Source organism: Desmodus rotundus, chromosome 4, assembly GCF_022682495.2.
Source record: "Desmodus rotundus isolate HL8 chromosome 4, HLdesRot8A.1, whole genome shotgun sequence".
In the NCBI taxonomy this organism is placed as follows: domain Eukaryota; kingdom Metazoa; phylum Chordata; class Mammalia; order Chiroptera; family Phyllostomidae; genus Desmodus; species Desmodus rotundus.
The window spans coordinates 133545568-133558618 of NC_071390.1; the positions used below are offsets into that span (position 1 = coordinate 133545568).

The following is a 13051-nucleotide window of genomic DNA, read 5'->3' on the forward strand; positions in this document are numbered from 1 at the left end:
GGTGGGTTTATGTGTGTTCTAGGATCCTATGGAACCCTCCAATGGACTCTCCTGTGAGATTGGGAGTTTCTCCCAATGTTGCAACCCCCACAGGTTTTTACAGTTAGAGGTTCTGAGGCCTTCTTTTCCTGCGCTGGAACCCTGGGTTGCACCATCTGTCTCTCTCCCAGTTGTAACTCCCCATTTACTTGCACACAAATGTGGGATATCCTGGCCCGCCAGCTGCCAGCTTGTCATGCATCCTTGCTGCCCCAGTTTCCCGTCTCCATCCCTCCTACCAGTCTGGATGAATGTTTCTTTACTTCCTTGGTTGTTAGACTTCCATACAGTTCAATTTTCTGTCAGTTCTGATTGTTTTTTGTTTTCAAATTGGTTGTTATCCTTCTTTTGGTTATGCAAGGATGTGAAACATATCTATGTATGTCTCCATCTTGGCCAGAAGCTCTTCTCCTATCTTTTAATCAGGAGTAGGATGTGGTGTTTACTGAATACTTTTTGAGCTCCTACTATCTCCTAGGTCTTATGCTAAGATCTCTAGGTGTTACACAGATGAAATGGACATGTCATATCTCTTCCAGTGTTTGCTCAGTGCCTCTGAAAAAGACACACTCTAGACATAATAGCAGCTGATGAGTTAATGTGGGTACATAGTCCAATGTGGGCTGTGGTTTGTTATCTGCTAGTCCTCCATCCAGAAAGTACTGCCTTCCTGGAGGTTAAGGAGGTAATAAAGTGAATGCTAAGGTGGAAAAGTTGCAAAATTTTATGTGTGTGTATACATACTATATATATATATATATATATATATATATATATATAGTATATATGTATATAGTATAAACATATACATATATATTCATACATAGTATATATGTATATGTATATAAACACACACACACACTATATATAGCTTTATATATACTTTATATATAGTTGACCTTTCAGAGCTGTGGGTTGGTTCCCCACTGTAAATTCAGCTAATCTCAGATCATAACTATTTGGGTGAAAAAGGTTGTGCTGCTGCTGATGTGTGCTGTGGAGTTAGGCCTACCATGGTTGCATCTGTACTGAACATGTACAGACATTTTTCTCCTATCATTATTCCCTAAATGGTATAGTATCACAGATATTTACATTGCATTGACATTGGGTATTATATGTAATCTAGGGATAATTTCAGGTATGTGGGAGGATGTGTGTAGCTTTTATGCAAATACTACCTAATTTTATATAAGACACTTGAACATTTGAAGATTTTGATACACTCAGTGTGTTCTGGAACTAATTCGCTGTGGATACCAAGGGGTGACCAAATATAAATAAGTATATAAATATATATTTTTTACATATAGTATATATATAGTATATAGAAAAATATATACAACATATTATATATATTTTTTAAATTAAAGTGTTTAATATCAATAATAGACAGTATCAATGCATATGTTACAAATGAGGAAATTATAATGTATTGTAATTAGCTCTCAATTAAAATTAAAACAAATGTGAGTATAAGACATATAAATTATTAGTTAAGATTTTCAGATAAGTAGGCTAAGAACAGGAATAGTATTCAAAGTCAGCTTGAGAACTTACTTTTTGCCAATCGTGCTAAATTTTTCTATGTGCATTTTCTCATTTCATCCTTTAAAATACCTCATAAACTAGGCACTTTATTACTTTCAGTTTACAAATAGGAGAATATGCTTACAAGAAATTTTGTGATTTACCCAAAGTTATGTACCCACAAAAGGGTAGATCCAAAATTAAAATCCTGATCATTTTGGTTAATGGCTAAGGCTCTGGAGTCAATTCTAGAAAGATTTTCCTATGTCTTTACTGTTATGGATGTTCCAGCATTTCACTGAGCTTACAATTAGCAGCATTTAAATACAGTGTCGGGGTCATATTCTGGTAGGTCACTTGTAAGTAAGCATTCTTGTGGTTTGCTTTATTATGATTTAATGGTAATTTAGGTTATCAACTCTGCCAAATTTTAATATGCTTTTGATAACCATTTTTATAAGAGTTAAAGTCGGTCTTAAACAATGTGTCAGTGGGTAATTGTTAAAAATATGAAATACAACCAACCAGACTAGAGGACTAATTGCTTAAACCTTCCCTGTGTTTCCTGTATAGAAGCACATAATACAAAATATCTCAGAACAGAGCTGAAGTTATATCACAGATTAATCTAATTCCTTCTGGTGAGTGATTTTACCCTCACCCTAAATGCAGCATCTGTCTCTCTCTATGTGTCTCCCTCCTAATTTACAGATAAAACTTGAACATTTTCTTGGAGAAATTTCATGGCCACCTGCTTTGCAATATTCCTTGGTTCTGGAGGCTAGAGGGTTGCCTCTGAACTCAGTTCCCTCTTTGATATTTAGAGCCCTCTACACTCTGTCATATTCTACATTCCCAGCCCTTTCTTCAGTTCCTCCCCAGCAAGTACACAATTCTACTACCCAACCAGATGAGTATATTTCCCTCCATCATGTTGTCCTTTGGTCTTGCCTTTGCTTTTCTATTTCTATGACTATCTTTGTTTATCTTCATCTGACAATATTCAGCCTGCTTCCTCATAAATATAGATCAAGAAAATTAAGAATAGACAGCCAGCCCAGAAATAAACCCACACCTTCACAGTCAATTAATATTTGACAGAGGAAGAAAGCACATACAATAGACTAAAGAAAGTTTATTCAACAAATGGTGTTGGGAAAATTGAACAGATATATACAGAAAAATTAAACTACCACCTCCTTATACCACACACAGAATAATTTCAAAAGGGATCAAAGACTTAAATGTTAGAGCAGAAACTACAAAAATCATAAAAGAAAACATAGGCAGCAAAGTCTCAGACATTGCTCATAGAAAATTTTTTTATCAGATATATATCCCTAGGCAAGGGAAACAAAAGAAAAAATAAACAAATGGGACTTCATCAAACTAAAAAGTTTTTGCACAGCCAAAGAAATCATCAACAAAATAAAAAGCCAGCCCACAGAATGGGAGAATATATTTGCTGATACATCTGATAAGGGGTTAATATTCAAAATTTATAAAGAACTTTCCAAACTCAACACTAAAAAATCAACCCAATTAAAAAATGGGCAAAGGACCTGAATAGACACTTCTCCAAAGAGGACATACAGATGGCCAATAGACATATGAAAAGATGCTGAACATCACTAATCATCAGAGAAGTGTGAATAAAAACCACAAGGAGATATATCTCACACGTCAGGATGGCTATCATCAATAAATCAAAAAGCAGTAAGTGCTGGCGATGATGCAGAGAAGGGGAACCCTTTCATACTGTTGGTGGGAGTGCAAGTGGTGCAGCCACTGTGGGGAGCAGTATGGGGATACCTCAAAAAATTAAAAGTGGATCTGTCTTTTGACCCAGTGATCCCATTTCCGGGAATATACCTAAAGGCACTCAAAACGCTAATTCATAAGAACAGTGTCCTTATGTTCATTGCAGTGTTAGTTACAATAGACAAGATGTGGAAGCAGCCCAAGTGTCCATCAATAGATGAGTGGATAAAACAACTGTGAGACATCCACACAATGGAATTTTACTCAGCTGTAAAAAGCAAGACAATTTTACCCTTTGCAACAGTATGGATGGACCTGGAGAAAAGTATGCTAAGTGAAGTAACCCAGTCAGAGAAAGACAAATATTACGTGACTTCACTCACATGTGGAATCTAATGAACTAACAAGCAAAACAGAGACAGACTCATAGATGGAGAACAGATGACAGCTAGTGGTGGGGGGAGGTGAGGGGGTGGAGGGATTGAGAAAAAAAGAAAAAGAACTCATGGACACAGACAACAATGTGGGGGCCAGAGGGTATAAGGGAACTAAACTGTAATGGAAAAAATATAATAAAGATTATATATTTAAAAATTAAAATAAAAAATCACAATGAGATGCCACTTTAAATCCACTAGGGTGGCAACAATCGACAGGACAGATAGGTATTGATGAGGATGTGAAGAAATTAGAATCCTCATATACTGCGGGCTGGAAAGTAAAATGGTGCAGCCACTTTGGAAAGCAGTGTGGCAGTTCCTGGAAAAGTTAAATCCAGGTTTAGCACTTGACTCAATAATTCTGCTCCTAGGTGAGTGTTCAAGAGAAATGAAAACACATATATACAAAGACATGTATAGCAATTTTCATGATAGCATTATTTATAATAGTCAAAAGGTGAAAAGAGTCTAAATGTCCATCAACTAATAAATGGATAAACAAAATGTTATTCCATATAATGGAATCTTATTGAGACAAAAATAGATATAAAAATACTGATACATGCTATAACATAGATGAACTGTAAAATATTATGGTAAGAGAAAGAAGTCAGTTACAAAATAGCACATATTGTGAAATTTATGTAAAATGCTCAGAATAGGCAAATCTACAAAAACAGAAAGTAAGTTAATTGTCTAGCTCTGGGGATGGGAGTCTGGTGGTTGAAGAGTGAATAACTAATGGGTACAGGGTATCTTTTGGGAGCGATAAAATGTTCTAAAACTGATTATGTTGAGCCCTGACCAGTGTGGCTCAGTTGGTTGGGCATTGTCCTGGAAAGAGAAAGGTCGCCAGTTAGGGTCCGCGGTCAGGGCACATGCCTGGCTGCCAGTTCGGCCGCCTGTTGGGGCGCATATGAGAAGCAACTGATCGATGTTTCTCTGTCACATCAATGATTCTCTCTTTCTCTCTCTCCCTCCCTTCCCCCTCTCTAAAAATAAATAAATAAAATCTTTAAAAAAACCTGATTATGTTGATTGGTTTCACAACACTGTGAATATACTAAAAACCATTGTGTTAAATAAACACTTTAAATTTGTGAATCATATTGTATGTGAATTATATTTCAGTAAAGCTCGTACTAAAAAGAATGATTTCTGAAGCAATAATCACATCCTTGTAATATTAAGTATTTAGCCTTTCAACATGGGTTTTCCAGTTCTACCTATGAAAAATAAGGAAATATTTTAGACTGTTTTCCAAAGAGAACTTCATTTGGTCTGGATGAATAAACATCCAATATGCTTCCAAAATACACACTCAAACTTTAGTTTGTCACTTACTAGCATTGTGAAGTTAGTGGTTGAAAAGGTCAGGGGGTGTGAAATAGGAGAGCAAATTCTTTAGACATTTTTCTTTCCTAAACAGGTGCGCCCTATCCAGAGAAACAGTTGGTGTGACCCTTATATATTTTTTGTTGATATCTCACTACAAAATACTATTTTCAGAAAGTATTATCTTGCCAATGAATTATGCATTTCCATCCTATCATTCTTGCCCAGCTATGAAAATAATCTTAGGGCATGGCGCCAGAATCCTGAAGAGCTGGTGCAGGAGCCAATTCTGTTTGTCTCTTGTCCCGCTTTGGCTTCTGAGCCTTTCTACTTAATAAATCTGAAAAAAATGTATTAGTCACAGTGGTTTTGGATTCTGCTTTCCTAAAGCTTTGTTCTGAGTGAGCTGTTTCATGTCTGAACTAAAATTTTCCTGCTCTTTGCCATCTTTCACCCTGTGCTTTTTCAGACCTAAAATGTCAAAGTATCAAGCAGATGGAATTACATTTGGAACATGAGTTTGGTGGGGAGTGACTCCATGCTTTCAGCAGATCTGTAGCTGTATTATCTTAAAAAACAATGGCTGTTAATAAAAGACTCATTGAACCCAGCTCCCTGTCTCAAGTAACTAATGCATTTAGATAAAATATTTTCTACTATAAAATAAAATCAGCATAAGTCATTGACTGAGGTACATAGGAAGTTATAATAAGTCAGATTTTTGTCTAATTCTTTTTTTAAAAAGGGGTTTTAGGTACACTTGGATATGCCTCAGTACTCTGTGTGTGCGTGTGTATCTGTGCTAAAGAATCTGAAACACTTCTAAACCCATCTGAGCAGAAGGTTAGAATGGCTTTCTTTTTGCCAGGGATTTTTTTTATACCCCTTGAAAGAAGTGGCACTATTGTTCCCTTATGAAGTTTTAAAAAATGCATTTCCACGACTAGAAGTGTATTTTTTTTTTTGCTTTTCCCCCTCCCTTTACATATTAGATTCTGGACCTACATGACTACGGTTATGTCTTCATGCATTTCCCAATCTGGGTAGGGGAAATGTGAGGGTGAGCACTGCAAAAACAGTTGACCAGGGGCCAGGAGTCCTTCTGGCTTCTAACACTGGTTCTGTCACTATCTGTGGCTTTGGGTCCTTCAACAAATATTTATAAGTACATAGCATGCAATGTACTATCTAGATTTCTCAACTTGGATTTCAGTTTCCTCATCTGTAAAATAAAATACATTCTTTAAGCTGTAAACTATTCTCCTATAATCCAGAGAGCAGAAGTTTACACATTTGTCGTTTCTTCCAAAGATGTCAGAGATTTTACCCATATCTGCACTTAATACAATGCTTTCTCATTCACTGTAATGTTACCTGCTTTTCTAACGTGGTATACTAATAAAGTCACCTATGCCTTGAATTGAAAAACACTTTAAATGAAAGTTGCGTGTGTGTGTACAGCACTGCAGTAAAGTCACTGGTGGAAATATGACATTAGGCAACCTATAGTATAGTGCCATAAATCTCAAATGGCTGGAAAGTCCTTCCAATTGAAAAGTGAGATGACAAGATGTTTTATGGTTCTTGGGAGACTGTTAAATTCTAGTCCATCTGCTCTTTTTTCATCCTCTTTTGAAGAAAAAAACAACCAAATACACATGAGGAACCATGTGGTTGTGGCCCAGTAAGGCTGGCAATGTTCTTAGTCATACAAAGGGACACCGGTCATTGTGTGGACTGCTGTCTGGTGCGTCAGCCCTGCTCGAGGCCAGTCTGCTTCCTCGTGGTGGGTAGGGAGGAAGAGGCTGAGGCATGGCCTCATATATTTTAAGTGTATCTTCCTCTCTTGCACTGACCCTCCCAATATGAGAAGTTAAGTGGTCAAAAGAACAAGTCTACCTGGCCCCGATCCTTTCCTTTTAGACTAGATCCTGGGTGCCTGGGATTCCCGAATTCCCTGTTAATAAAGCCCCCCCAGTGCAAGTGTATGGACCTGGCCTGAGTGGTGACCAGTGCAGATTAAACCTGTGGGCCTGCACTGTTCACATGGGTGGGCATCAAGGATGAGAGAAGAAGAGAGAGTGGGCTCCAGGCCATGCAGATATTGGGGGTGGACCTGGGAGTAGATATGGACTCTTCTTTAGAAGACGTCCCCTTGTATGTTTCCATGGTTGCTTGCTCTGTTCTGCAAGACGGATGTATTTTCAGAACAATTTAACTGTAACCCTGGGCAAGATGGTAAAGTTGGTTAAGATCTCCTTTTGGTCTCCTCTGCTCCCTCTTTATGCATCTCTTAGTCATGTTGGTGATTTCTTCCCAACACCCCAATCACAGCAGGTCCCCATGTTTATCCCTGCTTGCTCTTATTTCCGACCACAACAGGTTACCTCCCCTGTACCAGGTTCTCTCCTTTGATTCACCTCATCCCTTTCTACCCCATATCAACAGCTCTAAGTCCTAAGTCCTCTTTTTTTTCCAGAAAGTGCTGTGCTGTGGTAACTAGCTTAATGAATTAATTAAATGCATCTTTGATGATCCATTTACTGTGTTCCTTTACCCAGGCAACAAAAGGCTTAATTTTGTTAAAATTAACCCCTACTCAGAAGGCATTTATAAGGAAAACAACCTCTACAGTAAAACAAAAACTCAGAACATCCAAGGTTTTAGGAAGTAGAATCCCCTGGTGTGGATCAGTCTGGATACTGTTTCCTATGTGTCTACTTGGATTTTTATCATTTTGGTTAGTTTCCATCACTTCTGTTACCTTCATCCCTGGGCCAGTCTCCTCTTTTGTGCATACAATCTCTGGTCCTGAGTGAAGAGGCGAACTTTTTTTTAAAATACTTTTCTTTTGTTTCAAAATACTAAGTAGAATAAAAGGGAGATAAACTGATTGGATGAAACAAAAATCTTGTTTACCAAGGACCATCTCTTCTTCTATGACACAGTTGGTGAAATCTTGAGGAAACTTGAGTTCTCAATAATCTGTAGGAAAACAATTATTTCAATAGGAAAAGGTACGAGTGGAGGGTAGGAGGATTCAGATTCAAAACTACCAAGATATTTTAAGGAGCAACGCTAATGATCCTTGGCTGGTGTTTCAGGTAAGCTGCCAAGGGAATTTTTGCCGACAGGCTTGATGCCCTTCAAACCACACCCTGTTATGTCTTTCACGTGTGAGTAAAGCTGTTACTGCAGGACTGCCCTGGCAGACGCAGAAGCAGCAGCCATTGGATCCTGCTTTCAGGCAGTGGAGATGCGAGCAGCAGCGCCACCCACAGGAGATTGGGTTAAATGCATTACTCAGGGAAAGAATAGAAATCGGTCTCGAGGCCTGAGTAATGGCCAAGGTCATAACTAGGAAAGTAGGGTAACAAAGTTAGATTGTAAATGAAAGAATGACAAAACTTTAGCAGCAGTGGAAATGTCAGATACTGGTTGGGACATGGTGTATAGTTCAGGACAATAGGTTCTGGACCAGGAACCTGAACAGTGATTGGAAGCCAGCTGTCATCGGATGTCCTGGGCTCAGACCTCATGGATTGAAGAGCTCATGACTTAAAATGAAGAGCAGAAAAGATGGATTCTGTTTCATGTAGATCATTTCTCTCAATTAACCTCACTGTTTAATTATGACTTGAAGGAAGTTGTAATTTATCATCATCTCTCAATAGAGAAAGTAAGATACAAAGGAGGTATAGGATTTGATTATGGTTTCTGATTAAATAAACATAATTGGACCTTGATTTATCTAAAACCTCAATTAGCACTACATCTATTAAATGTTGGCTTCTCGGGAAAATTGTCTTAAATAATTTTTCTTAATCTATCAGAAGGTTTAATTACTTTGTTCTGTTAGTATCCAAAGACCTACATAGAAATTACATTCACCTAAAAAACGCTATTAATTAAGATTGATTAACATGTGGAGGAACAAATTAGTGATGTAATCATGCATATTATAGTGGTCAATAAATTTTCATAAAAATAATATAATTCTTCACTCTTGAATAATTATCAGGCCAAAGTTTTAGAAATTGGTAGGAGTTTTAATTCTTTATTTAAATTACTTCACATATCTTTAGACTGTTTAAAATTAAAAATCATATTTTCCACCGTGTATTAGTAGTTATTTGGAAACACTGAGTGATTTAAGTTAATTGGAATGATTGCCAGTAGTCACATTGCTCTTGACAGCTGCCACTGCAGTAATGCTTCAAAGCAAACACTGTATTTTTAATCAAAGTAAGGGACAGTATTCTTTTTTTATGTTTTAAAATTTTAAATTTTATTTCTTTTTTTTTAGAGTGTATAAATCCATTGAGTAAAAGTGAACTTAATGTCAGACATATTAAATTTTACTTGGTTCCTATTTGGCTGCTGTTCATTTGCAGCAGAGGTGAACTGAGTGAAGAGAAGACACAGGGATGCTGTCATGGGGACACTGAACAAGAACAATCCTCCACTTATTAAAAAAGCAGGCATCACACAGCAGTGCCAGCCAGTTAACAAAGGCAGAGGGAAGCGAAGTTTAATGAACAAGGATGAAACCAAAGCAAGCAAGAACTTCCAAGAGAAGAGAGGGCCAGAGCATGTAGAGAACAAGTAGCAACAGGGCCTAGGTGGCGAAAAGTGTTTGGTCAGATCTGCTGGTTCTTTTGGGAAACACAGTGACCACGTCTAGCTCTTGGGTGGTGAGACTCGCTCTGCGGTGTTCTTTTCACGGTAGATTTGACCTTCCACAAGGAAATGGCCCTTCTGTTTCAGGTTCATGCCACACTGGCGCACACCTAACACTCAGGGTGGCGGCGACTGTCCTGCAGCTGCACAAACACACAGGCAACGCTGGTGCCATATTTGTTAGCATGTGTTAACACTTCTGAATCCCAAGGGCTTGATGGGGTCTCCTTTCTCCTTAGACTCCAGGATTTCTGCCAACCAGGAATGAACTGGACTGTTTGGGGGGCTCATTTAACTACTGTTTCTCCTGAAGCATCTTGTACTTCAGGTTCTTTGTTGATGACGAGTCCACTTGGAGACTGAGAAAGCTCTAAGGCTTGTCTCTGGTTCACTGGGCTGCCTTCTTTGACTCTAAGGGTCTGTTGAAGTCAAAGCTGTTTTCAGAGGAGTGGAGGCCAGAGGGATTACCGTCCTGGTTGGTGACGACCCTGGCGGCAGAGCTGGAGGCACTCCGATCCCGGGCATGCGTGCCATGCGTGTGTGCAGCGCCTCTTGCGGTTCAGAGGCTCAATTCATGAGGGACAGTATTCTTAAACTACATTTTCTTAAAAAAAAACAGGAACTTACTCTATGCTACATGTATACTCTTCTGGAACAGGTAATTTACTGGGAAACATTATGAAAGAACATGGAGTAAAAACCTGTTTTGTTCTCTAGAGTGATTACTATAAAAGGTTCGCAGAGTACTTTGCAATACATTTTTATTATCAGCCCTCTATAAAACCCCTCAAAATCCAATAATTAACTCATAAATAGTAAACGGAAAGGGGAAAGATTGGAAATATGGTTCATTATACATGATGCCATAAACAGAGGCCTAAGCTATCATTAGTAATGCATTTGGTGATTGACAAGCATGCATTAGAGCCATATTTTAAAGTTTTGGTTAAATGAAACCTTTATTTTTACAGACTCACAGCCATTTCAGTCCCTTTGCTGCCCATACCTCCTGTGTCTCAGTGTTTTGTAATGCAAATCAGAGACACCGACACTGATGTTAGTGTCTGAGAATAGCAATAATTTGGAAAAAATATATGTGGGCTAGTACTTATGTATTGGAATACTCATATGACAGTAGATATTCTGAATGGGCATGGAAAAGAGGTTTTCAGAGAAAGGTAGAAAGAATCTGAAAAATAAAAAATGTTAATGAGGCCCTGATAGAAAATGTGAGAACTGGGGGGGATTCTATGATATGGTCACACAAGTACACATTTCTGTTGTATTCATTACAGTAAGTTTACATTTAAAGTACCTACTGTTGAGACAAAATAGTTGCCACAAACATCCACTCTCAGTCATTGAAATCAGTATTTTGGGTTCCTTTGGCTAATATTAACCACATCATTTTGACAAATGGCAATAATGTCCATTTATAAGAGCTTTTCATTTTTCTTCATAAATATACTCTAGGATGTTAATTTACTTACTGTTAAGATTATGTGTCTAGGGTTAGCTTTAGTGGTGTCTGAATTTTCTTAAAAATAGTATCTATATTATCTGTTTTTGTATTTAAAAATTAAACTGTTGTGTAGACATTGATGTATTGCGTGGAAGCCTGGGAGTGGTGACGGAGGCGGTTAAAGGGAAGGGAAGGTAAAAGTTTTGAACAGGGAAGAAGATGTGAAAGAAGACTTTTTTTAAACAAGAAAGCAGACACAATAAGACAATAGAGTCTTACCTAGTACATTGAGATTAGTGTCCATAAAATAATTTAGTACAATATGCCTTTTTTTCCCCAGCGAAGAGCATTATAGAGGAATAATCTACTCTTTCCCTCTATTCTGAGACTTCTTTAGGTTAAACCCAAACACTTAATGAACATATATGTTATAAAAGAATATCATAGCCCTGGCCCAGGAGCTTGGTTGGAGCATCGTGCCGAGCACCAAAAGTTTGCAGGTTTGATACAGTTGCAGTTTCGATCCCCTGGTAGGCGTGCAGACGGGAGACAACTGACTGATGTTTCTCCCTCACATTGATGTTTCTGTCTCTGTCTCCCTCTCTTTCTCCACTTTCCTCTATAAAATTAATGAACATACCCTTGGGTGAGGATAAAAGGAAAGAATATCATAGAATTTTGAAGGTAGATGTTCTCTCGAGATCATTCAGTCCTATCTCATTCTTTTAGAAAAGGCAAAATTATTTTCAGATTTCTTAAAATACAAAATTTGTGCATTCTTTCTAAATCTGTCTTTTATACATGGAATCAATTTTTCTCACCTATATTCTACTCTGTATACTGTATTTTTTAATCATAGCTCCTATAAAATTTTATTTTTCTTATTTATTCACAAACGTGTTTCCCAAAATCTGCTTAGTTCATCTCCTTTTCTTTCACTCAGCCACCTACCTGTTCAGGCCTTTTATTTCCCATCATTAAATTATAATATCCTTGAAGATAGACATGACCAGGCTTTATTTATTTTATTTGTAGCACTTTCCGGGCCTAGCACCATGCCTGACCTGGTTATGTTAAATTATTGCTGAGTGAATAAGTTTTACTTTTGCTTTGATAAGTAAAAGTCAGAGGGAATGATGGATTAAACATTCTTTATTAAAATTATTGTAATTAATTTATCTGAAATCAGAAGAATGTTTGATATCCTGGAGTAGTAAAGCCAAGTAGAATCACTGAATTAGCTCTTAATGGAATTAGCATTCCTTCCTTTAATGTTTTTTCTACATAGTCCAGTATTTTCCCCCCTTTTCTGTATTGGCTTAGTTGTGACTGGGATTGTACTATTACCATGGCTGCAAAAATACTTGAGTACCTGATAAGCTCTGACATTGCTATTCAGAGGCTAGAAAGAAGATGTTGGTTTAAAATAGATCAAACTCTTCTCTTAGGAATTCCATAGAGGTCACTGTGTATTTCAGATGGGCTAAATATACCCCTTCAGAGAGGCAGTGTGTTTCTACCTCTTTTGGGGTTTTAAAGATGTCACTTATTATTTTCTCCTGAAATTTTATCTGAATTTTTTAATCTTCAAGTCAGTGCCTCATTATTTGAGTTTGTTGAGCACCAGCAACGTTTCATTAAAAACCACCACATTGTTGTATGTCTTATTTAGAGCAGGCAGCATTTAATCTAAGGTGAAATTCTTCTGAACCTAACTCCAGGGTAAAATGTGTGTATTGAACTCGAAATCAGTTCCACCTCTGTAAAATTCCTTCTCAAACATTTCTTGAATCAATATCTCTTA

The 13051-nt window shown here is 37.5% G+C and overlaps 1 pseudogene; it reads right to left on the minus strand.

Moving 5' to 3' along the window:
* Positions 1–9723: 9723 nt before the first annotated feature.
* Positions 9724–12636, minus strand: LOC112320302 (PDZ and LIM domain protein 1 pseudogene; annotated as a pseudogene).
* Positions 12637–13051: the final 415 nt, after the last annotated feature.